The 27,614-nt window shown below is 42.1% G+C and overlaps 1 long non-coding RNA gene across 2 annotated transcripts; it reads left to right on the top strand.

Annotated features, from left to right (window-relative positions):
• Positions 1 to 285: 285 nt before the first annotated feature.
• Positions 286 to 22,638, top strand: LOC116645822. 2 transcript variants are annotated; one of them, XR_004302030.1, is made up of 4 exons: positions 286 to 320; positions 20,333 to 20,509; positions 20,715 to 20,863; positions 21,425 to 22,638. It is a non-coding gene; the product is annotated as an uncharacterized LOC116645822 (long non-coding RNA). The 2 variants fall into 2 exon arrangements; XR_004302029.1 differs by lacking the exon at positions 286 to 320 and having other exon boundaries at positions 19,535 to 20,509.
• Positions 22,639 to 27,614: the final 4,976 nt, after the last annotated feature.

Genomic DNA, 27,614 nt, shown 5'->3' on the forward strand with positions numbered 1-27,614 from the left:
TGAGGAACCTCCATACTGTTTTCCATAGCACTTGTGCCCTAACCCACCAACAGTGCATAAGGGTTCTAATTTCTCACATCCTTGCCAACACTTATTTTGGTTTTTTGATAATAGCCATCCTAATGGGTGTGAGGTGATGTTTCATTGAGGTTTTGGTTTGCGGTTTCCTAATTATTACTGATGTTGATCATCTTTTTTTTTTTTTTTTAAGTAGGCTCCACTAGGTGTGGAGCCCAGTGTGGGGCTTGAACTCATGACCCTGAGATGAAGGACCTGAGCTGAAATCAAAAGTTGGACATTTAACCGACTGAGTCACCCAGGTGCCCAAAGCATCTTTTTTTTTTTTTTTTAAGATTTATTTATTTATTAGAGAGAGAGAAAGAGAACGAGCAGGGGGAGGGGCAGAGGGAGAGAGAGAGGGGAAGCGGACTCCCCGCTGAGCAGGGAGCCTGATGTGGGGCTTGATCTCAGCACCCCTGAGATCATGACCTGAGCCAAAATGAAGAGTCAGAGGCTTAACTGACTGAGCCACCCAGGCGCCCCCCACCCCAAGCATTTAATATGCCTGATGGCATTTATAGATCATTTTGGAGAAATATCTGTTCAACACCTTTACCCATTTTTAATTGGATTGTTTGCTCCTTTTTGGATTATTTTTTTCCTGTGATTTATTTGAAATAATTTCTATTGTTATGCTTTTAGATTTGGTTCTTTTCACAGCTAATTTGCTGGTAATCCCATCCAGTGTATTTTTTAAAATTATTTTTATAGAGCAGTTTTAGATTCATAGCGAAATTGAGAGGAAGGTACATCAATTTCTCATATACTCCCTGTCCCCCAATATTCAGAGCCACTCAACTTACGAACATACCCCACCACTGTGGTACATTTGTTACAAATGATGAACCTACATTGACACATCATTATCACTTAAAGTCCACAGTTTACATTAGGTTCATTCTTGGTATTGTACATTTATGGGTTTGGGCAAATGTATAATGACATGTATTTATCTTTATAACACCATACAGAATAGTTTTACTGCCCTAAAAGTCCTGTGTGCTCTGCCCATTCATCCCTTTGACCCTCCCCCTCCCCCATGAACTTCTGGCAACCACTGATCTTTTCACTGTCTCCATCTTTTAGCTGTTTTCAGAATGCCATTTACAGGTTTCCCCCACTATCCAAAAGTAACGCATGCCTCTGACACCTTTCATAAGCTGAAATGGTGTAAAGCTATGAAGCAATTACCATTAATGGATATAGAACAATTTTTGAGTGTTCCCAGACCCAAAAGATAATATATCCTATGCCTTTCTGACACCCTAGAACACATCTTGCTAATGGATGCACAAAATAAATCCAGATGAAGCACAGATGCTAACCATTCAAAGCTATGGTGGCTGATGCCGAGATCCCTGAGTGTAGTTCCCAGGGAAGGAGCTTGGTGGTGCCATGCCCGCTGCCTCCATAATAGCTCACTGCAAAGCAAATGCTGAACACTGTTTTCACTTTTTACTTTTTTTCATAAAAGCAAAGTGGTATAATGTGAACTTTTGAAAAGCTGAGGATACCTGTAGTTGGAATTATGCAGTATGTAGTCTTTTCAGACCGGTGTCTTTCAATTAGTAATATGCATTTAAGTTCCTCTGTGCCTTTTCATGGCTTGATAGCTGATTTCTTTTTAGCACTGAACAATATTCCGTTGTTTGGATATATCACAGTTTATTTATCCATTCATCTACTGAAGGACATCATGGTTTCTTCCAAGATTTGGCAGTTATGAATAAAACTGCTATAAACACCCATGTGCAGGTTTTGTTTGGATATAAGTTTTGAAGTCGTTTGGGTAAACACCAAGTAGCGTGACTGCTGGATAATATGGTAAGAGTATGTTTAGTAAACTGGCTGTACAATTTTGCATTCCTACTAGCAATGAATGAGAGTTCTTGTTGCCCTACATGCTTGTCAACATTTGGCATTGTCAGTGTTATAGATTTTGGCCATCCTAATAGCTGTGCAGTGGTATCTCATTGTTTTATTTTGCATTTTCTTGATGATATATGATGTGGGGCATTTTTTCATTTACTTGGCTGCCATCTGTACAGTCGACCCTTGAACAACATGGGGGTTAGGGTTACTGACCCCCGCACAGTTGATAATTTGCATATAACTTTTGACCCCCCCCTCAAAATTTAACTACAAACAGCCTACTGTTGACTGGAGGTCTTACTGATGACGTAAATAGTTGATTAGCACATATTTTGTATGTTATATATATTACATACTGTATTCTTACAATAAAGTAAGCTAGAGGAAAGAAAATGTTATTAAGGAAATCACAAGGAAGAGAAAATATATTTACAGTACTGTAGTGTATTTATCGAAAAAAACCCACCTATAAATGGACCTGTTCAGACCCATGTTGTTCAAGGGTCGACTGTATATATGTATGTACAGTATATGTATATGGAGAGAAAGAGATAAAGCAAATGTGATGAAATGAGAACAGCTGGTGAATCTAGGTGAATAGTATGCATGTTCATTGTATTATTCTTTCAACTTTTCTGTAGGTTTGAAGTTTTCCAGAGTAAAAAATTGGGGGAGAAAGTATAGGATTAAAGACCTTCACGGTCAACTCCAGCATGAGATGGCTCTCCCTCACACTTGCCAGAGGAGGTCCCTAAAATCCTAGGGTTTTGTGAAGGAAGCAGCTGGATTAGTAGGGACTTTTCAAGCAGCCCCCCAGTGGGGCTGGACCAAGCCAGCTAATTGTGGGATATCAGGCCACAAAGGATGGATAGATTCCAGTTTGTCTGATACTGAGAAAAAAAAAATAGGTCCTATATGTTAATAGCCCTGATAAGGTGCCTCCAAGAATATGAGTAGTGGTCAGACCCAGGGGATGAACCAGGGCTAAGAAAGCTGGACAGTTGGAAAACCTGGAGCACCATGGCAAGGAGGGCCTTCTCCTGAATCGCCTTTTCCTACCGAGATAAGCTAGTACAAAAGAAAGCACCAGGCTCAGAGGTACGGTACCAGCTGTAGTGGGAGCAGCCGGCGCTCAGGCCTGAGCTGAAGTAGGTGAGTGCCAGTCACTGCCAGCACCTGAGTGGTCTGCAGGGGGTTTTCTCTGGCCTCGTGTGTGGTCAAAGGCGTTGACCTCAGACCCAGAAGCCCTGGGGTGAGTCCTGATCCTATCACTCGCAAGCTGTGAGGGTGATGCCTATTATTCTTGTTCACACAAAAAACGTTGACTTCCCTCCAACCTGCCTTATTGATGGGCTGCAAAAACTGAAAACAAACCATGGAAGGGCCTTTTTAACTCCTAAAGGCCAGTGAGATTACCTGTTATTACTTTCTAGGCATGAAGCAATTCATTTTGCAGCTTTCCCCTCTTTTTAGGTCCAACTCAACTAGATACTTTTTTAGGCCTTGAGTATATTTTCATTATGAAGTTGTAGGAGTAAAGCCCTTTGATCCTCCGAGGAAGCAGGATTGAGATACTTTGAGATGCTCATTTTCTCCTGAACAGAGAGTGGCAGAGGATGATGCCCTTTTGATATATGCCTTCACCAGGGAAATAGATCCCCCTAGGCCAGTGGTGACTCCCCACCAGTGGCCACAGTGTCGGGATCCTAGCTGAGCAAATACTGGCGGCTGTCTGCCAGAGTGCCAGAGGGAAGAGAATCGGGACCTCCACTCAGTCCATCGGGTCAGCTGTGGCGTCTCGGGGGCAGTAGAGTAGAACTGACAGAGTGGACATGCCTTTGATTGGTCTTCAGGAGGAGAGCACTGAGTTAGTGGGTATGCGCCACAAAGAGTTTACCTCAGTGCAAGGGAGAGCTTCCAGGTGGCCCCGTCCAAGCTGCAGTGGTTGCACGGGGCTCCCCTGTACTAGAGTTATTCTAGCATGGCTCCATCACCCCTCCTGGAAGAGGTTTTGGAGAAGATGCACCACCATTGGCCAGAGAGTTGGATCAGACTATATGCTAGGGCTCTTCCAACCTTAATAGTATGAGTCACTTTTATCTAGCAATGAATTTGAATTAACCCATCCTCTGCTTACTAGCCCTGTGACCTTGGACATGTTTATCAGCTTTCTGAGCCTTAGTTTTCTCAGCTATAAAGTGAGATTATTAACATCTACCCTGTGTCTCTCACAAGGTTGTTTTAAGCATCAACAGAAATAAGAAATGATGGGGTGCCTGGATGGCTCAGTCAGTTAAGCATCTGACCCTTGATTTTGGCTCAGGTCATGATCTCAGGGTCATGAGATCTAGCCTCACATTGGGCTCCACGCTCAGCGGGGAGTCTGCTTGAGATTCTCTCTCTCCATCTTCTGCTGCCCCTCCCCCCTGCTCGCACATTCTCCCCCTCCTCACTAAAATAAATAAGTAAATCTTGGAAGGAAGGAAGGAAGGAAGGGAGGGAGGGAGGGAGAGAGGGAGGGAGGATGGATTCTTGGTGAAATCATAAATGTTCTCACCTCATTCTCAGTACTCTGCCCACAGTTCCAGGGTGACCAAGTGAGTGCCTGGACTGGCTGTCCCATGGTTCAGAGTAAGGATCACATGTGCTCAAGGGGTCAGCACTAAATCAGATTTCACTAGCCATCTTCCATCCATGGTTACCACTTTGGCCCTTTTTGTCTTCCCTATCCCTATATCTTTGCTATTCTCTTCTTTCCCTTATATTCATTCCACTAGCACTTTCTGCTAGGCTGCTATGTCCCAGACATCTGCTGGGCCAGGGGGAGCATGTAAATTATTGCCAGTCCTGCAAGTGTGTCTTGCCCGGTGCAGGGAGAGCACAGAGAAGGGATGAGGTGAGCAGTGCTCTAAGGGAGGTTTGTACCGTGGGCTCACGGGGTGACAGTCCTTTGGCAGGACAAGGCTGGAGGCCGGGAGGCTAGATAGGAGAAGTGTTCACCAGGAAGAAGACATCTGGGCCTGTCTTTGAAAAACAGATGATGATTTTCCAAGTAGAAAAGGCCAGGGGAAGGCATGAACAGAGAGCACGTGGATGTGAGTGTTGAGCCCTGTGGGCTTTGCTTCTCTGCCCCCATCCTTAACTAGCTCCTCTCCTCTGGGCAGCTCCCACATGCAGCTTCTTTCAAAGCAAAAAGATTTGAAAGCTACAGACTGTTTTGGGAAATACTGCTGCCTGCTCATTGGGGGCTATGAAATATTACTATGAAATAAAGGCAGTAATTCTCCACCCTGGCTGTGTACCAGAATCTCTTGTGGTTTGTTTTTGGTTTTGTTTTAATTCAAGTTTCCTGGCCTCACCTTTTATGTATTCTGATTTAGTAAGTCTGGAGCAGGACCACAGAAATTGATATGATCTGCTTTTACAAATTTGGAAGTAGAAATATTGTCACATCATCTTTGTTTTTCCAATTCCTCACTAAAGACTACATATATTTTATTGAAGGAAGCTCAGTATCATCTAGTAAAGATTCTCATCTAGCTTCAGTTTTCTGAGAAGCCTAAAGGCTTAGAAGTTCTAAAAAGTGAAGGAACTGCTGTGGGTGGGATTAGCCCAGCCTTTTTCCCAGAGGAGAGAGACTGGATAATGAGTAGTCCGTTACATATTTTCCCTGGGCCTCAATTTCCTCATCTGTGAAATGGGAATTAAAATAGTCCCCACCTCATAGGATAGTGGTGAGGACTAAAAGAGCACGGAGAACATAAGAGCATGTAGTACGGGCTCAGTAAATGATGGCTGTCATTATAGGGACAGCAAGGCCAGCCTAGTGGTTAGCAGTGTGGGCTCTGGCTCACAGCCTGGCAGCTACTCTCCCTATAACCTCCGTGGCTCACTTTCCTTCTCTGTACAATAGGGGTGGTTGTGACTCCCTCATAAAACTGTTATGAAATGTTACTAAATGAATAAGCGCAAGACACTGAGATCATTGGTGGGCAAATAACATCAGAGAAATATTAGCTGTTACCATTACTTCTGCTGTGACCTCTAACTGCCTTACGGTGTCACTGTTGGACTCTGGTCCTTCCCTTTCATCAGCTGGTGCTTACCAGCTGCTCCTAGTGGCCTTTCAGGCCCAGCTGTGGCCCTTCCAGAAAGGACCATCACCTCCCCTTTTGCTAACCGTAGCCAAGGGTACCCTGACTTGGTCTCCTGATTTAGCAGTTCACCTAATATTTCTTTGATGTTATTTGCCCACCAATGATCTCAGTGTCTTGCGCTTATTCATTCATTCCATCTTGGAACATAAAGCCTCTAAGTACCTCCCTATTCCCAGTGAGGTTAGTCTTTTATTTATTTATTTTTTTTAAAGATTTTTTTTTTTTTATTTGACAGAGAGAGAGACAGTGAGAGAGGGAACACAAGCAGGGGGGAGTGAGAGAGGGAGAAGCAGGCTTCCTAAGGAGCAGGGAGCCCGATGCAGGGCCACCCAGGCACCCGAGGTTAGTCTTTTAAAGGAAATTACCAGGATAAGTCCTGGGGTCCCCACACCCTCTTTGTTCAGAAGGCTGCCTGTCCACTGTGGTGCCAAGTGATTGACCCTCATTAGGGCTATTCTCCAAGAGATTACTGGGTGCTAACACATACTCTTCTGGTGGAACCATTGCTAGGGATTTAAGGCACTTTTTTGCTTCTTAAAGAAGGAGGTGAAACCCACACATCTAATCTCTGCTTGGAATCCATACTACGTGTTAATTTTTTTAAACCCCATGCATGATTCTGATATCCAGCCAAGGTAGAGAATCACTAAATAAAGAAGACTGAGTTGTAATGGTTATTAAGACTCACCTATACGAGTTGGGAGGCTGTGAGCTGACTCTGATTCCCCAGCCTGCAGCAGACTCGCCCAGGCGGTCTGCTTATCATACAGATTCTCAAGTCTCGCTGATTCAGTAGGTCTGGGAGCGGAGGAGTGGGGAGGAATCCTAAATCCTAGTGAGATGCCAGGGGAAGGGACCCGTGGGGAGGGTATGGACAAAATGGGTGGAAGGCTGCCCATATAGTCGGCATAAGCAGGGAGTTGTGCAAGGCAAGGGAGGTATCTTAGGTAGTAGTTGTCATCATAAGGTGGAAACATAGTGTGGCTCTCAAAATTAAATCTCAAGTCTCTTGTCAAATAATATATTCCGTGTGCGGCTGTCAGGGCATATTTTCAGATGGGACAAAATGTATGTCCAAATAGGAATCCCAATATCAGAAGTCTCCCTGGGAGGGAAGTGAACCCATGGGAATTCAGGCTGGGGAGACAGCTGCTACCAGTGGTCAGCAGGGAAAGGCTGGGGCTCTGATCACCTCATGGCTCTTTTCTGTCACTGGACCTCCCTCCACCTGCGGGTATATCAGATGGATGACCACGTGAGCACAGGGAAAAACGTCCTCCCCATCAGGAAAGCATTCTCACCTGCTGCCGTCACCACCGGTTTCATTTCCCAAATGTCCAGGGATGTCAGGCTGAGCAAGCCTGAATGAGGTCAGTGGGAGCTCTCTCTGGAATTTTTAAGAAGTTGTATAAGGCAAATGCCTGATTACACCTTGAGTTCTTTCTGTGAAACCTTTAGCTCTGACAGTTCACATCACATTTGCTCCCCTGGCTCATTGTGCATGGTTTTGTTTTTCTAGCAGTGCTCATTGTGAGAGGTGAAAGAATATTTCCATCTGGTCCCAGAACAGTCAGCAAGGAAAGCCTATCCAGCCAGGAAGTAGGTAATTGTGGAATCAAACCAATCTCAAATGCTGCTGCCTCCAGAGCCCGCACCTTGGGAGTCGCTCCCACTTCTCTGTATCCTGGCAGTGACCCTAACATGTCTCCTGACCCCCAAAGAACTCAAGTCATGGGACAAGAGCCTCTGGGGTATCACCATTTCCAATACAATGTCAGAAGGCTACCAAAAGAAGTCCTTGCTCGTGTGGTCATGCTTTCAAACCTCTGACTACTCCCCAACCTTCCTTGGCCTCCTATTGGGCTAATATTTGGGAGCTGAAACAGGAGCCTTCCTGAAGCAGTGGTGGGCAGTTACTGGAAAGTCATGTGATAGTCTGGGTTGAACCAGTTTGTCAAAGACCATTTTCCTTTTCACTCATCACCTTCCCCACATCCCACGAGAGAGAGTCCCCAGAGCACAATAATCCTTTCCTGAGATACAAGGTAGAGGCACTGAAGAAAAGGAATAAAAGCGAGGCTAATTTTGACTTTCCTGGGACCAAAGAAAGGCAGGCAGGTCAGGTCCAGCTCAAGGAGGCCAGGGTGGGCCTTGTTTTGTAGTGCCAGGGGGTCTGCTCCAATCATCAGGGGATTTGGAGAACAGTGCAGGAGGGGAGGGGGAAATGGGAACAGAGTCTTGGCCCTGGCTGCAGTGACCAAAGCCCGGTCCAGGCTCTGAAGAGTTCTCTAAAATGACAGTCTATGGCTTCAGACTTGATTTTTTTTTTTTAAACTATAAACTCCATACCACTCCTCCCCAACTAAGTTATTAGTGAATTAAGATTCAGGGATTTCTTACAGACCCAGCAGTGGTTCATGGTCGTCAGGGCTCTGTGAAGCCCTTAAAGTGGTAGGCTGATGTTGGTATGCATCAACACTTTTTTCTGGGGCAAGGTCCTTGGCTCTCCTCAGATTCTCAGAGGCATCTGCCATTCAAAGCTGTGCACCTCTAGGAGGAATGTCTGTGTCCCCCTCCTGTCCCCGCCAGGCAGAGCGTCTGTCCTTAATGGCAGTGTGGTCAGATTTCAGTGTGCAATAGCGTGAGCTGGGCATCATGCTAGAATACAGATTCTGATTCAGTATGTCTGGGTGGGGCTCAAGAGTCTGCATTTCTAACAAGCTCAAGGTGACAAGGAGGCTGCCATTCCTGGGACCACGCTCTCAAGTGGCAAAGCTTGATGGCAAGCTGTGATTTTCATACCCCAAGCCTGAATCGTGGCCACAGCCTCTTAAGTGGTCTCTAGACCACTCTCCCTATGGCCACTGGAGTGATCTCAGTGCACAATTCTAATCTTGTTCTTCCCCCTCCTTCCCCTCCTGTGGCTCCCCTCCCCAGCCCCTGTGTTCAATAAAGTCATCTCAGAATGCATAAACAAAACATTACATGATTTGTCTTCATCCTGTCTTTTCTCCCAGTATGCCTATCGCTCCTGAGCAAATAATTCTGTTCATGCTGGACGACGTGAGAGCAAGGACTGAGGGGCGGGAGAGGGTGTGAGTCAGACCAGTGTCTGAATCCTGTTCCTGCTGCTTCCTACTTTGTGACCATCTGAAGTCCAGTTTTTTTTCATATGCAGAATGGGAATAAAAATACCTACTTCATGGAGTTAACCAGGAGAAGCAAATGATATACTGTATATAAAGCATTTAGCACAGTGCCCACACATAGCCACTCCTCAATAAGCAGTAGCTGTTGTGACTTGATCATAATATGCTCTAGAGTTTCCATTTGTCACGTGATTTCCTGATTGGCTTGTTCTCCTAGTTGCCCTTCTCTGCCTCATCACATGTCACCCCCTCCTCAAATCCTTCCTGACCCCCTCTCCCCTCAATCACCAAGCAGTCTTTCACCTCAGTTGTAACACTAGGGGTGATTTCTTTCTATACTCTGCCTACAGCAATGCCCAACATGGTTTGGGACACATACTGATAAGTGTCACTGGAAAAGTTATATGAAACGGAGTTGTGTTCTTACTTCTTTTTGTTGTGTAGGTATTATATATACCTGTAATACCTACTTAGCTACAATGAATATATATGTATTGTATAGTTGGAGACATTTGTTTGGTAGTTTCTTTTTTTCCTCCAACTAATTTAATCCTCAGTAATATCTATTACTTCTACCCTGACAAGTTGCAGATCTCAAGAGAGTATGGATTAGCATGGGCATTACCTTATATTGAAATCAATTCACTCAACAAATATTTATGGACATCTTCCATGTACCAGGCACAATGAATGACCATAGTGAAGATCATCACATTTGCTTGGCAGCAACACAGTGTGTAGCTTTCTTTATGGAGGCATTGACTCTGAGCTTCTGCCACCCAGGAGAGGACAAGGTCCATGCTGAGGCCTCCGTCGGTAAGCCCCATTGTGCACCCTTAGGGAGCCCATAAATACCAGGAATGTTTTGCTGGGCAAAACCTAGGCAAGGATACCTTGGAGCTATTTCTCAACTCCAAAGTGGTTTGGACAGAATATTCTACTTCTCTGAAAAATCAATCCTTTTATTTGTACTCCTTTGCAAGCCTCAATTCCCTAATAATAAAGCCCCCCCCCCCCACCCAAGCAATCTCTACAGCTTACAAAGATCCTTCATGTACATTAAGGAGACTGATCTTTGTCACAACCCTGAGAGGCAGACAGAGCGGGGTTCTGGATCCCTATTTTTAAGTTGAGGTGCCAAAAGCTCAGAGGAATTAAGGGATAGACCCAAGGTCTTGTAGCAAGTCAATCAAACACTCACAACCGGAATCCAGACCTGCTGACTATAGGTCCAGCAATTCTTTCTGTTGTGACTGAATTCTTGGGTCTCTGAGCCAGGAAAAGATGAAGCAGGATAGCAAAACCACCCCTCTGCTACTTGCTTTCAGTGCAGTTCCTACCGTGGGGGAGGGGACCAGTGAGGGAGACAGCCGCAGGAGATGTGGGGCTGGAGGGAGGGTGGCCCTTTCATATCAGCAGGAAAGGAAGCTTGAACATAGAAGACGAACCTTAGTCTGATTCCTGGCCTTTCGCCTTGGCTCTGAACTCACAGACTGCGATGGGCCTCATGGAACTTCCCGGGCTGCTGGAAAGGGAAATGGCCTCAACCACGTGGGCCTAGGCAGGGAGGCAACCAACAGGCATCCCTCTCCGACGATAAGTGAGCTGAAGCGGGAGCAGATTTTCATGTTATATGTGACTTTCTGTGGCTACTTCCCATCAGTTGTCCGTTTTAGCAAAGCTAAAGTTTAAATTAGGGGTCTTGTAGTTGATAGCAGCTTGATAGTAGGGCCTGTGATTACTGAGATTCCCAAGGGGTCGGTGACGCTCAGAAAGTCAGTCAGTGTGTGGTCCACCTGCCCTCCCCCTGTGGAAGTGTCTCTCCCTTGCTATTTTGGGATCTGGGATGATTTTTATTGAGGAAATCCAAGAGTTTCCATAGATGGGAGACATAGAGATTCCATAAGTCACTTCTGGGTACTTTTCAGGGATTGGGGTTCCCGAACTTTGAGGTCCAGTTCCATCTGTGCTGCTGACTACCAGAGTGTTTAGGCCAGTGCCTGGACCCGAGCCTCTCTGCTGAGAGCTGTAAATGATGATGGGTTAAATGATTTCAGCTTTGAATGCACATTTGAATCCACCTGGGGAACTTTCTAAACTGTACCTAAGCAGGGGCCCGCCCTCAGATCCTTATTCAATGGTCTGGGTGAGGCAGGGGACTGATAACTTTTTATAGGGTCCCCCAGGTGATCAGTTGTATAGTAAGAAGAAATGGGATGGGTTAATCTCTGAGCTCTCCTGAAGATCTGGGGGAGAACTCAGGTGTCCATCTGGTGGCAGGCCCCCTGGGGAGCAGTGTGTTCCAGGCACATAGTAAGGTAGAGCAAGCAGGTGTCCAGGCATTCAGCTCCCAAGTCTGTGGCCCTGTCTTAATGCCACACAGTGCTGAAGGAAGCCAGGGGAATTACTGGAGAGCAAAATAACATTTTTGCCCAGTTTCCCCTACAGCTCTGAAGGAAGCCAGGGGAATTACTGGAGGGCAAAATAACACTTTTGCCCAGTTTCCCTTGTAAGCCTTTCACCTACCTAATGGTGTTTTGGAGTTCGGTGAATATTTACTCATTCCTTCTGCACTTAGTAACTACACGTCCAGGCTCCAGAGAAGCGGATTATTCTTATCCACAGATGAAGAAACTACCGGTGGAAAGATTGAGACTTTCCTTGGTCACACAGCATGATAATAACACCGGCTGTGTAATGGAAACAGAAGTCCTTGGTTTCCTGGAGGAAAATCCCTTCCTTTCCACCTTGACTTAGCTGTTCAGAAGCAGCGGGTCTCAGCTGTAGGGAGCTCCATCGAGAACGGAGGCACTCCTGTCTGAGGTGTTCCTGCCCTGGAAGAAGAGGGAGTGCGTTTTAAGCAACACTTCTCTAGCGGGGCAGCTGTGCTCTTGGCACCCCAGTATCTCTCCCATGTTTACCGAGCCCTTTCGCATCCTCTCCACTGGTTTTCCCTGCCCTTCTGTTCAGGACGAGCCATCTACGCTGTCCCGAGCCACGTCGTTCCATCTGGAAAGGCAAAATGGCAGGAAAGCTCCCAGCTGGGGATGGAGGAGGTGGTGAGAAGGAAACATGTTGGGCTTTCAGTTGCCCTGGGGGTCAGCAGAATAGCTGCAGAGGTGCCCCAGCAGGCGACATAGTGCGCCAGCATGGAAACTCCTGCTGGCTCCTGCAGCGCGTTCGCACGTCCCTGCGCCTCCATATTTATGGCGGTTTACAAAGAGTGAAAAGACTATTTTCATGCAAATCTACTATGTCAGTGTAGGTTTCTTTTTAGCTTTGCTCAGTGGAGAATCATTTTTGAAGCTCTGCTGTTTCACTCCCCCTTCCCACTCAGCTCGAAATTCATTAGCAGCCACAGAAAATGTGCCTCCAGAAACTGTGCGTCCCAGAGATGTGTGTCACGCAACGAGTTTGTCCAGGCCAGCAAAGCAGCAAAGCTTTGTGTGGCTTTGCTTTGAAGATTCCAGCTGATGCTTCCCTTTTGGGAAATTATAAACTGTCCACCTATGGAAGGTTATTGAATTGGGCTGATGAAAAATCCGATAGACCAAGAACAGCATCTATAGACCCCATGGCTGGACTAGCCAAGACATCAGTGAACCGCCTCAGTTAGGCTTGGGCCTCTGACAGTTGCCTGCCCTTTAGCATTCTGTCAGTACTGCTCTGATCTGGCTTTAACTGACCTCTGTCATGCCAGGTGTGGCCGCCAGCCTCCAAGGTGGCCCCTAATGATCCGCATCTCTTGGTATCCACACCTTTGTATCGTCCCCGCACACAGCGAAGAGGGCTGATCCGTGTGACCAATAAGATATTGCAGACTGATGGTGTGTGGCTTCCCAGGCGAGATCATTAACAAAAATTGCAGCTTCCACCGTGGGCCCTTGAATTGCTCACTCTGGGAAGCCAGACACTCTGTTGTGAGGACATTCAAGCAACACTGTGGAGATCATGTCAGGAGGAACCAACTTCCAGCATGAACTTGCCAGGCACATGAATGAGCCATGTCCAGAAACATCCTCCAGGCTCAGTTAAGCCTTCAGATGATTCTAGCTCTTCAGCATTTGAGTCTCAGCTGAGGCCTCAGATATCAAGGAACAGAGATAAACTGTCCGCACTCTGACTTGTGTGTATTCCTGACCCACAAAAATAATGGGATAAATCTTTATTGTTGTTTTCTGCCATTAAGTTGTAGGGGTGATTTATAATGCAGTGATAGATGACTCTAGCCTAATTGTGTATGGATATGAGCCATCATAAAATTGTATCTGCAAAATACATCCCACTTTATAAAGTAATCATTCAAAGGTGAACTCTTCTACACCTACTTCCTAAACTGTATTCATGTAGTCAAGTATTCATAATAGAGATGGGTTCTCCATTTATAAGTACCAAGAAAGGCTCAAATGCACCTTGTTGATGGAGGGGAAATGCAAAGTCCACTAAAAGAGCCCTTGCTTGAAGAAGCAGTCAACACTCTTATTCCTCTCATCAAACCTGTCTTTAGCCCCTGGGAATCTGACTTTAGTTTCTGCCACTCCTTTGGAATCAACCTCTCCTCAATCCTCAGGGGCCTATTAATCTGTAACTCCAGGAGCCTAAGTTCTAACTCTCCTGGAGCTTCTTGATTTACACCTCTTTTGACTTCCCTGATACCAACCTACCTTTGTTCCTCAATGGACCACATACTGCTTCCTCTATTTTACTGGCAAATCTTTCCCCCTACGTCCCTTTTCATTCTGGCCTTCTCTCAAGAATCTGCCTTTTTTTCTTCCACCCTAAAGAGAAATGGGCAGCTTTGTGGAGCAGTGAGCTTTTTGTCCCTCTAGGCATTAGTAGCTAGAGGGTGACCATCTAGCAGGGGTGGTGTGGGAGGCATTCCAGCAGTGGTCTCTGAAGCAGTAATCAACAATATCAGTCTGTAAGTTTTAAAAGGCTTAGGTCCAAGTTACCTTTAAGAATATTGGAACTGGGACAGTTGTAATGCCAGAATTCAGACTCATCATAGAGAGTCAGAGCTGGTTAGGATCTTTGAAATAATCTACATGGTCTCATTCACTCTAAAATTTCAAGTCTATGTAGAGATGACTCCCATTATTTTCTCATGACTAGACGTATTTTCCAAGAACTAGTCCTAACTTCCCTCCAGGAACCTATACATCTGCCTCTGGGTGTATCCCATGCCTTTCAAACTCAGGCTGGGTAAATCAGATGCACTGTCTTCTTCTCCAAACCTATTCATCCTCTTCACTTACTTATCTCAAGCACACTATCCTCTGGCTGAGTCTTCTTGTCTCTTTCCCCTGTCCTCCAAATCTGTATTTTATCAGTTGCTAAGACTTATTCATTCTTTCTTCTAATGTCTCTCTCATTCTTTCCCTCTGTTTTAGTCAGGGTTCTCCAGAGAAACAGAACTGATAATGTGTGTGTGTGTGTACTTTTTATATATGTATACATATATGCTGCATGTGTGTACATATACACTGTGTGTATGTATACTTTTTATATATGTATACATATATGCTGCATGTGTGTATGTATACACTGTGTGTGTGTGTGTGTGTTTATGCTTTATTGTAAGGATTTGGTTCACACTATTACTGAGACTGGCAAGATTCCAAGATCTGCAAGCTGGAGACCCAGGAGAATTTATGGTTTAGTTGCAGTCAGGACCAGGAGAGCTGATGGTGTAGTTTCCATTCAAAGGCTGGCAGGCTCGGGGCACCTGGCTGGCTCAGTTGGTAGAGCATGTGACTCTTGAACTCAGGGTTATGAGTTTGAGCCCCATGTTGGGTGCAGAGATTACTTAAAAGTAAGTAAATAAACTTTAAAAAAACAAAGGCTGGCAGGTTTAATAGGAAGAGCCAATGTTTCAGTTTGAGTCTAAAGGCAGGAAAAGACTAATGTCTTAGCTCCAGGCAGTCAGCGTCCGGAGCAGTTCCCTCTTACTCTTGGGAGGGTCAGCCTTTTTGTTCTATTCAGTCCTTAAATTGGACATGGCCCACCCACATTAGGGTGGGCAATCTGCTCTAGGTAGTCTACTGATTTAAATGTTAATCTCATTCAGGGGTTCCTGGGTGGCTCAGTCCTTAAGTGCGTCTGCCTTCGGCTCAGGTCATGATCCCAGGGTCCTGGGATCCAGCCCCGCATCGGGCTCCCTGCTCCGCGGGAAGCCTGCTTCTCCCTCTCCCACTCCCCCTGCTTGTGTTCCCTCTCTCACTGTCTCTGTCTGTCAAATAAATAAATAAAATCTTTAAAAAAATTAAATAAATGTTAATCTCATTCAAAAACATCTTCACAGAGGCACCCAGAATAATGTGCACCCCATGGTCCTTGAAACCAAGTTGACACATAAAATTAACCATCACACCCTCCTACCCATCCCTGTAGCCTCTGCCCTGGTTTGGGCCTGTATTAATTTGCTACCACTACCAGCACTCTTAGTTTCTCAACCTATAACTAGATTCAAGTCCCAGCAGGCCCCAAGTGAGATACAAATTGTGACCTATGAGGAGATATACTACACTCCAAAAAAAACTATTTTCCAATTTATATATAGAGAAATTTGGGGGGTATGTGTAGACTGGATCATAAAAGGTTGGGATCATGGTGGATGGAATATAAAGTTGGATCAGACAGAATTTATTGGTATGGGCCCACTCAGTAGAGACTCCAAATCCAGTGTTTGGGATTGAGGAGTTAGAAGTCTTTAACAGTTTGGTTGGTTGACTAAACCATGGACCCAAAGGTAGCCTACACAAAATGAAGTTAAATGCTAGAACTGCTTTGGTATATTATAGAGGAAGGTATCCAAAAGCTTAGGGAGATTGATATGTTAGAGTGGACTTATCATGTAAGACCTGTTCACCAAATCTGGGAGGGTCAAGAGGGCACACCTTTTATCACCACTGTGAGAAATTTGTGAGGGGAGCCTCAGCATCCTTGAAGAGCTCTGTGGTCACTCTTCTCTGTAGGTCAAACATTACTGTAGGAACTGCAGCCACCAAACTGGGATCCCTGGTGCAGTAGGGATAGTGGGATTCCGGAGCGGCAGGACAAGAGGGGTGTGGTTGCCATAACTGGACAGCTGAGCCAAAACCATAATCCCAGTAGTCTGACTCATAGAGACCTATGGCATCTGGCTAGTAGATCATGGTCCCTTTGGGGAAGACTGAGTGAAAGATTAACAGTATAAAATTTTTACGGTATAGCAAGGTCCTTCCTCAAAGGGACCTGGATTCCACTTCATTCAAGAGGTTCTTGGTCTATAAATTGCCTCAAGTCTGGGAATTGATTGAAGGGCCATTATGACTCTGTTTTGGTGATCTAAGATACATTACTGTTCGCTCAACCTAAACTCTTACACTTATACAGAGGTAAGAATTGGTGTTGATCCATGGGCTGTGGTCAGTGGTTTGGCTGGATGGTCAGAGACTTGAAAGGAACATTATTGGGAAGTTGGTGACAAGGATGTCTGGGGAAGAGGTAAATGTACAGACCTCTCTGGGCAAAAGATATGAAGATATTTGTTTTCCATATTAATGATCACCAGAGGGTAACCTCACCATTCAATAATTCACTCACTCATCACGAAGGCATGATCCCATAATCATATGACCTTTGAAAAACGTGGGAGTTAGGGGCAGTGATATTCCGCTCTGTTGAAATCCACCTGTAACTTTTGACTCTCCCCAAACTTAACTACTTACAGTCTGTTGTTGACTAGAAGCCTTCACAATAACATACAGTTGATTAACACATGTTTTGTATGGTATATGTATTATATACCATATTCTTACAATAAAATAAGCTAGAGAAAAGAAAATGTTATTAAGGAAATCATAAGAAACAAAAAATATATTTACAGTACTGTACTATAAAAAAATCCAGGGCGCCTGGGTGGCTCAGTCAGTTAAGTGGCTGCCTTCGGCTCAGGTCATAATCCCAGGGTCCTGGGATTGAACCCCGCATTGGGCTCCCTGCTCAGTGGGGAGTCTGCTTCTCCCTCTCCCTCTGCCTGCCTCTCTGCCTACTTGTGCTCTGTATTTCTCTGTCAAATAAATAAATAAAACCTTTATTAAAAAAATCCACATGTAAGTGGATCCATGCAGCTCAAACTAGTGTTGTTCAAGGTCAACTCTATATTCTTTGCTGAGGTGTCCGTTCAGGTCTTTGGCTCATTTTTAAATCAGGTTTGTTTTCTTATTGTTGAGTTATAAGAGTTCTTTGTATATTTGGTTAATAGTCTTTTTTCAGATATCTTTTGCAAATATTTTCTACCAGTCTGTGGCTTGTCTTCTCACTCTTTTTATAGTGCCTTTTGCAGAGCAGAAGTTTCTGATTTTAATGGAGTCTAGCTTATCAGTTGTTTCTTTTATGGATCATGCCTTTGGAATGTATCTAAAATGTCATCACCATACCCAAGATCATGTAGATTTTCTCCTAAGTTATCTTCTAGGAGTTTTGTAGTTTTGTATTTTATAGTTAATTCTGTGACCCTTTTTGAGTTAATTTTGTGACTGTAAGGTCTATGTCTAGATTCATTTTTTGCACATGGATATTCAGTTGTTCCCGCACCATTTGTTGAAGAGACTGCCTTTGTGCCATTGCATTGCCTTTGCTTCTTTGTCAAAGATCAGTGACTCTATTAAGATGGGTCTGTTTCTGGGCTCTCTGTTCCATCTTATTCTATTTGTCTATTCTCCCACCAATACCATACTGTCTCGATTACTGTAGCTTTGTAATAAGTCTTGAAGTTGAGTAGAATGTATCTTCTAACTTTGTTTTTTTCCCCTCAATATTATCTTAGCTATTCTGGGAATTTTGCCTCACCATATAAACTTTAGAATCACTTTGTCACTATCTACAAAATAACTTCTTGGGATTTTGGGGGGATTGCATTGATTCTATAAATCAGGTTGGGAAGAACATAGACTGTCAAATCATCTGGAAACAAACACAGCTTTATTTTCCTACCCAATTTGTTTATCTTTTATTTCCTTTTTCGTCTTATTGCATTATCTAAGACTTTCAGTACCATGTTGAAAAGGAGTGGTGAGGAGACAATCTTGCCTTATTCTTGATCCTAGTGGGCAAGTGTCTAGTTTCTCACCTTTGAGTATGATGTTAGCTGTAGGTTTTTTGTAGATACTCTTTATCAAATTTAGGAAGTTCCTTTTATTTCTAGTTTACCAGGAATATCATAAATGGTGTTGGATTTTGTCAAATGCTTTTTCTACATATATTTATAGGGTCATGTGATTTTTCTTATTTAGCCTATTGATGTGATAGATTACATTAATTGATTTTTTTTTTTTCCATGTTGAACTAGCCTTGCATTCCTGGGATAAATCCCACTTGGTCTTGGCATATAATTCTTTTTATACATTGTTGGTTTTGATGTGCTAACATTTTTGAGGATTTTTGTCTCTGTGTTCATGAGAAATATTGGTCTCTAGTTGTTGTTGTTTTTTAATATTTTATTTATTTATTTGAGAGAGAGACAGAGAGAGCATAAGCAGGGGGAGGGCAGAGAGAGAGGGACAAGCAGACTCCCTTCCAAGCAGGGAGCCCAACGTGGGGCTTGATCCCAGGACTCTGAGATCATGTCCTGAGCTGAAGGTGGATGCTTAACTGACTGAACCACCCAAATGCCCCTCTAGTTTTCTTTTCCTGTAATATCTTTGTCTGGTTTTGGTATTAGGGTAGTGCTGGCCTCATAGAATGAGTTAAGAAATATTCTGTTTCTGTCCTCTGAAAGAAGATTGTAGAGAATTGGTATAATTTCTTCTATGATTATTTGGTAAACCCATGTGGGCCTGGTGCTTTCTGTTTTGAAAGGTTATTAGTTATTGATTCCATTAGATATAGGTTTGTTCTCCAGTGTATTTTTCATTTCAGAAATTGTAGTTTTCATCTCAAGAAGTTTGATTTGTCTTTTTTATATCTTAACTATTTGAACATATAAAATGTAGACATAATAACTGTTCAAATGTTTTCCTGTGCTAATTCTAATAACTCAGTTCTAGGTTGGTTTTGATTGGTTATGATTGGTTAGTCTCTTCATTATGAGTATGTTTTCCTGCTTCTTTGCATCCTTGGTAATCTTTGATTAGATGTCAAACATTGTGGATTTTACCTTGTTGGTTGCTGGGTAGCTTTGTGTTCTTACAAATTTTTCTGAGCTTTTGGGGTAGAGTTAAATTACTTTGGGGCTTTGCTTTTATAATTTATTAGGTTGTGTCTGGAACAGTGCTCAGTTAAAGACTAATCATTATTCCCCACTGTGGAGATAAGATCATCCTGGAAACTCTACCCAATGCCCCGTGTGTTACAAGTTTTTCAAGTTTGATTGGTGGGAACAGGCACTATTCCCAGCTCTGTGTGAGCATAAGGCACTGCTCCTTGTTACCCATTTTGATGATTCTGTCCCTAGCCTCAGGTTATTTCCTCAAATAGGTACACAGTACTCTGCTGTGTATCAGAAGGAGACCCTCTGTGGATCTCCAGGTTTTCGCTCTTGAACAGCTCTCCGCTCTCTGGTATTCCCTCTACGAACTCTAGTTGCCTTTGTGTCCCTGGACCTTCAGCCCTGTCTTCTTAACTTAGGGAGTCTATCAGGCTCTACCTCAGTACTCCTACCTTGTGCTGCTGCATGGAAACTTACAAGGCAGTAGGCTGGGGCAGTTAATAGGGCTCACTTCATTTGTTTACCATCTGTCAAGAATCACGGTTTCTCATTGCCTGATGTCCAGTCATAAAACCCATTGTTTTTGTATTTTGTCTTGTTGGTTGGTTGGGTGATTTATCTATTTATTTGGTTGTCTAAGGTAAGAAAGCTTTTGTACTTGGATTCTTACAGCAAAAGCTTTGTATCTGTAACCAGTGGTCCTTGCCATTTGAGAGGCTGTATATTTCTGTGAGCTGTAGAATAAACTCCAGTCAGCCAGCAGGGATTTTTGAGGCTATTCTAGGGGTGTTAAACTGATTTCCTGACTCTCTTATTTCTGGGAATTCCTTGAATTATTTGGGTCTAGAAGCTAATTCTAAATAATGATTTTATGAAATTCCTAACCATTACGATTTTATTCTCAGAATTAAAAAAAAGAAAGAGCGGCAACGTTATGCTGAAGAGCAGAGGATACTAAGAATGAACTTTCATGAAGAGCTGTATTCAGGGGAGAAGATGAGTGACATACTAGCCCAGCTAAAACTTGAGGAACTAAAAGGAGCCAGAGAAAAACAACAACAGAGAGAAAAGGAATGCCAAAGGTATTTTGAAAAATTCTGCATAAAGTCCTGGCTCTAGAGGAATAGCACTGTATTTCCCCCTGTGCTGTTTCCCATTACAAAGAGGAAGAGTTGAGGCACGGAGATGTGAAATAGTTTTAACGGTTAAAGCTGGTAGTCAAATAAGGACTCATGCTCATTCTCTTCCTAGTGGTTAACTTTGCCTGATCATATTGTATCTTTATAGATATATTGAAGCTCTGCGAGCCCAGATCCAGGAGAAAATGAGGCTGTATAATATTACTTTACCTCCACTATGCTGCTGTGGTCCTGATTTTTGGGATGCTCATCCTGATACCTGTGCCAACAATTGTATTTTCTATAGAAACCATAGAGGTAAGCTTCTTAAAGGAATGGTCGGGGCCTGGGGCAATTAAAAAACAAAACAAAACAAAACAAAAAACCCACCAAACAATAAATGTAGTGATTATAGTAAGTTAGCATTTATTGGGTGTTTACTGTATATCAGAGATTGTTATAACTCCTTTACAAAACAACTCTGAGACAATAAAAATAATTATAGTGAGTTATAATCCTTTTTGAGATCTGCTATCTTCTGTCTCCATTAATGCTGGGGAAATATTTCTACTCCACTGTAGGGGGACTTGGCTTCCAGGTCCTCCTATAAATGAAGAAGTTAGAACTTGTGTTTTATGGCCATCTAAGTTAGGCCTCTGTCCAGTTGAATTCCCTGTTATCCAAATACTTTAGTGTTACTTAACATGTCCTCATGGAGTGCTTGGCATGTACTAAGTACTCAGTAAATATTTATTCAATGAATAGGCAAAGTTAATACTATGAGACTTGTAGAGAAGCAGTACTAATGGGAAGGAGGTTGGGAGAGTGAGTAGTTTAGAATCTGACTTCATTCATCACTGTGCAAACCTTTATTTGCAGCGTATAGCCGGGCACTACATTCGGTCATCAATTCCTGTGATATCCCTGAGGGGACCTCAACTGTTCGAGTTGCCATGCATAATTTGGCTTCTGCACACAGACGGACTTTGAAAAATCTATAATGAGAATCTGAATCCAATTGTTAGTATTTCAATCTTCACTTAAAATCAACCCTGAGAGATGATTTAGGAAAAGCTGTTAAAATGTATAAGATGTGTAATCTGCAAAGAAGGACTGTCCCAACGTGACAACCATCTCTATAATTAGATCATAACCATTGTTTCAGTCTCTGCTTGGACTGAAATTGAAAGTTGACCTCTAAACTTGTGTTTTTGCTGTGAACTATATAGTCTATTGTTTTAAAAATGATCAGTCAGACCAGTAAGGTTTTTTTTACTTAGCTCTGCTCTGATCAGAGGAGATCATGAGAAATCTTTGAGATTATCTCATTTATTGTCTTTCTAAAAGTGTATCTTTGAATCTTGACAAGATTGAAAATGTCTAGATAAAGCCAAAAAGATGATGAAATGAGTTTCTAAGTATCAGTGGCCATCTATATTGCTGATAGCTTTTCTAGTTGTGTATAACAATTAGAGGTGAGAAGAATCTGAATTTGATGCACATTTTTTTTCTCAAGATTTTTCTCTCCTGGTTTTTTAACTTATTACCTCTTTCCCCATTCAGTGACATTGGACTTAGGACTTTTTAATTTTACAATTTTATAATTTTGTATTGCAAAAATAAAGTGAATAAGCCTTCTGTCTTTTGAGCATCTTCTATGTGAAGTGACATTTCAAAAAGTAAATCTGAAGTCAAAGTGAGTAATCAAGTCCTGCCTTATTTATCCCTATCTTTTAAAAATCTGGTGAATGGCATAGCTACCAAGCAGTTAGTATAGTTAGTATAGTTAGTATTGGTATGAATTTGTTATTTCCTCACAGTATTTCCTGACACATAATATGAAAAAGTTCAGTATTGGATTAAAGATACTGAGAATTCCTTTTTCTTACTTTTCTCTAATGGATCAGTGTTGAAGAAGCACTTAGGTTACGTCTCAAAAAACTCCTAAACATCTAGCCAGGCCATCGAAAATAAAAGCCAAAATTACCTGTATGACAAGATTGACTGGTTATTTAACCAGATTAATAATCTAGTTCAGTCAAAATCTTTAAGTAATTATATCCACGATTCAGCCTTTAGGAGTTGTATTTTTTTTAACAGTTTTATCAAGATATAATTTATATACCATATGATTAACCCATTTGAAGTGTACAATTCAGTGGTTTTTAGTATATTCTAGGATTGTGCAACTATCACCACTGTCAAATTTTAGAATAATTTTGTCATTCTAAGGAGATGCCTCCATAATCCAGCAATTCCACTTTTGGGTATGTATCTAAAATAATTGGAAGTAGGATCTTGAACAGATATTTGCATACCATGTTCCTGGCAACATTACTCACAATAGCAGAGAAGTGGAAGCAACCCAGTGTCTGTCAACAGATGAATGTATAAACAAAATGTGGTATGTATATAAATATACAGTGGAATATTATTCAGCCTTAAAAAGGCAAGAAATACTATCACATGCTATAATATGGATGAGCACTAAGATCGTTCTGCTGAGTGAAGTAAAGTCACAAAAAGACAAATACAGTATGATGCCACTTACATGAGAACCTAGAGTAGTCAAATTCACAGAGACAGAAAGTATAATAGTCATTGGCAGGGTCTGGGGGGAGAAGGAAATGGGAAGTTGTTTAAAGGATAGAGTTTCAGTTGTGCAATATGAAAAAGTTCTGGAGATCGATTTTACAATAATGTGAATCTACTTAATATTACTGAACTGTACACGTATACACAATTACAGTGGTAAGTTTTAGTTTATGTGGCTTTTTTTAACCAAAAAGAAAATTTTTTTTTTTAATTTTAAGAAGAAAAATTCCATACCTATTCCATACCATGCACTTTGCATTCTGTCCTCGCTCAGCTTTAGGCAATCACCAGCCTACTTTCGGTCTCTGTAGATTTGTCTATTCTGGACTTTTCATATAAATGGAATCATACAATATATAGTTTTTTGTGACTGGAATCTTCTGTTTAGTATAATGTTTTTAAGATTTTTCCATGTTGTAGGGCGCCTGGGTGGCTCAGTCGTTAAGCGTCTGCCTTCGGCTCGGGTCATGATCCCAGGGTCCTGGGATCGAGTCCCACATCGGGCTCCCTGCTCTGCGGGAAGCCTGCTTCTCCCTCTCCCACTCCCCCTGCTTGCGTTCCTGCTCTCGCTATCTCTCTCTCTGTCAAATAAATAAATAAAATCTTTAAAAAAAAAAAAAAAAAAAAGATTTTTCCATGTTGTAGCATGTATCAATACTTCATTGCTTTTTGTTGCCCAGTAATACTTCACTCTATGGATACCACATTTTATTTACTCATTCATCAGTTGAACATTCGGGCTGTTTCTACTAATTGGCTATTATGAATAATGCTGCGATGAATATTTATTGACAAATTTTTTTGTGGACATATGTTTTCATTTCTCTTGGGCATATACTTAGGAGTGAATATGCTGGGTCACATGGTAGCTCTTTGTTGAATCTTTTTTTTTTTTTTAAGATTTTCTTTATTTATCTGTCAGAGAGAGAGAGAGAGCACAAGCTGGGGGAGCGGCAGGCAGAGGGAGAGGGAGAAGCTGGCTCCCCGCTGAGCAGGGAGCCTGACGTGGGGCTCAATCCCAGGACCCTGGGATCATGACCTGAGCCGAAGGCAGACGCTTAACTGACTGAGCCACCCAGGTGCCCCTCTTTGTTGAACATTTTGAGGAACAGAAATGTTTTCCAAAGTGGCTGCACCATTTTATATTCCTACCTATGGTGTATAAGGGTTCAGATTTCTTCACATTTACCAACATGTGTCCTTATCTGTCTCTTCGATTATGGCCCTTCCCCGGTATCTCACTGTGGTTTTAATTTGCATTTTCCCGATAGCTAATAACGTTGAGCATCTTTTCATGTGCTTATCAGCTATTTGTATATCTGCTTTGGAGAACTATCTTTTCAGATCCTTTGCCCATTTTGTAATTGGGTTATTTATCTTTTGATTATTGAGTTACGAGTGTTAGTATATTCTACAAACAGGCCCCTTATCAGACATACGGTTAGCAAAGATTTTCTCCCATTCTGGAGATTGTTTTTTCACTTTTTTGATGATTTCCTTTGCAGCACAGAAGTTTTTAATTTTGATGAACTCCAGTTCATCTACTTTTTCTTTTGTTGCTTTAACCATTACCTAATCCACTACCTAATCCTAATATATTCCTATGTGTTCTTCTAAGAGTTTTATAGTTTTAGCTCTTACATTTAGGTCTGTGATTTATTTTGAGTTAATTTTTGTGTATGGTGTTAGACAAGGGTCCAACTTCATTCTTTTGCATGAAGATATCCTGTTGTCCCAACACCATTTGTTCAAAAAACTATTATTTGCCCTATTGAATTGATGTGACACTCTTGTCAAAAATTAGTGGACTATTGATGTAGGGGTTTATTTCTGAACTCTCAGTTCTGTTAATCTATGTTTATCATTATATCAGTACAATCTGTCTTTTTTTTTAAGATTTTATTTATTCATTTGTCAGAGAGAGAGCATGCACAAGCAAGGGAAGTGACAGGCAGAGGGAGAAGCAGACTCCCTGCTGAGCAGGGAGCCCGATGTGGGACTCAGTGCCAGGACCCTGCGATCATGACCTGAGCCGGAGGCAGACTCTTAACTGACTGAGCCACCCAGGTGTCCCCAATCTGTCTTGATTAATGTAGCTTTGTAGTAAGTTATGAAGTTGGGAAGTATGAGTCCTCTGACTTTGTTCTTCTTTTTCAAGATTGTTTTGCTATTCTGAGACCCTTGCATTTTTCATATGAATTTTAAGATTATCTCCTGCAAAAAAGCTAGCTGAGATTTTTTATAGGGATTGCATTGAATCTACAGATCAATTTGAGAGCTGAAGATATCCTGAACACAGGATATCTTTACATTCATTTAAGTCGTCTTTAATTTCTTTCAACAATGTTCTGTAGTTTTCAGAGCATAAAGTTTGTACTTATTTTGTTAAATTTATTCCAAAGTATTTTATTCTTTTTGATGCTGTTTTAAATAGAATTGTTTTGTTAATTTTATTTTCAGATTGTTCATTGCAAGTGTATAGAAATAGAATTGATTTTTGTATATTGATCTTGTATTCTGCAACCTTCTTGAGCTCTATTTTACTTCTAATAGTTTTTTAGGGGGTTTCTTGGGATTTTTTTTATATAGAGAGAGATAGTTTTTTCTCTCTATCTGAATGCCTTTTTCTTGTCTAATTGCCCTGGGTAGAACATGCAGTACCGTGTTGAATAGGAATGATGAGTGACACTCTTGTCTTGTTTCTGATCTTAGGGGGAAAGCATTTGGTCTTTCATCATTATGTATGATGTTAGCTGTGGGTTTTAATAAAGCCTTTTTTTTTTTTTTGAGAGATTGAGAGTGCATGAGCAGGGCAGGGGGGATGGTGAGGGGTGAGCATCACAGGGAGATAGAGAGAGAGAAGATCTTAAGCAGGCTCCGCGCCCAGCACAGAGCCTGACACGGGACTTGATCTCACAACCCTGAGATCATGACCTGAGCCGAAATCAAGAGTCAGATGCTTTCGCCACTGAGCCACCCAGGCGCCCCAGTAAAGGCTTTTAATAAAGGGCTCCTGAATGCCCTTTATTAGTTTGGGGAAGTTACCTTCTGTTACTAATTTGTTGAGTTTTTATCATGAAAAGTTGTTTAGTTTTATGAAATGTTTTTTGCATCTATTAGGATTATTGTATGTTTTTTGTCTTTTTTTCCTATTTAATAAGATGTATTACATTAATTGATTTTCAGATGTCAGACCAACCTTTTTCTTCTAGGATAAGTTGTATTGGTTCTTATTTGTTTGGTCTCATACAACAAGTTTTTTGCTTGTTCTATTTTTTTAGTTTGTTTATCTGAGATAGGTGAATTGACTTGTCTGACATCAAGTTAATAGTGAAATGATGATGGGATTAAATCTTACATAGGATTAAGCAGCTTTTAAGTCTTCTTCCTCTCAGTTCACTCTCTGAACGTAAGTCTCGCCTGAGTATGAGTATGTTTTTACATTGTAATTTGGTCATATGTAAACAGAGTTAATGATTCATTTTTGCAGGGTTAGAGAATCCTGGGCTAGCTAGCAGCTACCAAGGAGGAAGCCTGAGTCTCATGACCCTTACTGATGGTAGTGTGGTGAATCCTGTTTGAATTGATGGATGTACTTTGGAAAGAAGCCTGGAATCCAAGAGTTCGCCTGAATTTACAAGTTTGTGAAATCACAGTTGGGAGGACAAATTCTCTAAGTTTTCTAAATGAGCAGGGACCTATAAAAATGAAGAGAACTGAATGTAAGAAGTGAGCCTGATTGAGATAGATTTTGATTTCTGGGGGGGAAAAACAGAATTAAATTTGGACCAACTATTTCAAATGGGATAGATGGCAGGCATTTCAAGTAAAAAGCAACTAAATAAGAATGAAGACTTTCCTAGATAATTATTTCTTTATTCTCCTCAAACTTTCTCTAGGTTTTCCCTCATACTCACCAGTTGGTAACAATGCTTCCTATATCACTGAAAAGACAAGCAGTCAAAAGGGAGCTTCCCCAAGCTCCTACCATCATATCTACCTACCTACCTACCTACCCATGTATCTTAATTCTTGTTAATATGGATAAACTATTTATTCTGTCTTAGGTCTGCTCTGACTTATGGCTAGATCCAGTTCCCTTCCACCTACTCAAAGACATTGCCTCAGCGTCTCTTCCCCTTGTCTTCTGCCTCAGAATTTCCTCTTGACTACTAGAGTCTTCCTATCAATATATAAAGCTGCTGTAATTTCTTCCATCTTTAAAACTAACCAACTTAAAAAAAGAGAAAGAGAGAAGAAAGCTACCTTTCTTTAACCTGCTTTCTCCTTCACCTACCATCAACCTTCTCTGCTTCTCTGTATGACAAAACTCCTTGAGTTGTCTGTAGCTCCTCCTCCTGTCCTCACATTCTCTCTCGAATGCATTCGAATAAGACTATTTGCCTTTACCTCTCCAATGAGAGTCACTAATGACCTCCACGTTGCTGAATCCCATGGTCATTCATTCTCAGAC

This window comes from Phoca vitulina, unplaced genomic scaffold, assembly GCF_004348235.1.
Source record: "Phoca vitulina isolate PV1807 unplaced genomic scaffold, GSC_HSeal_1.0 scaffold34, whole genome shotgun sequence".
Classification (NCBI taxonomy): domain Eukaryota; kingdom Metazoa; phylum Chordata; class Mammalia; order Carnivora; family Phocidae; genus Phoca; species Phoca vitulina.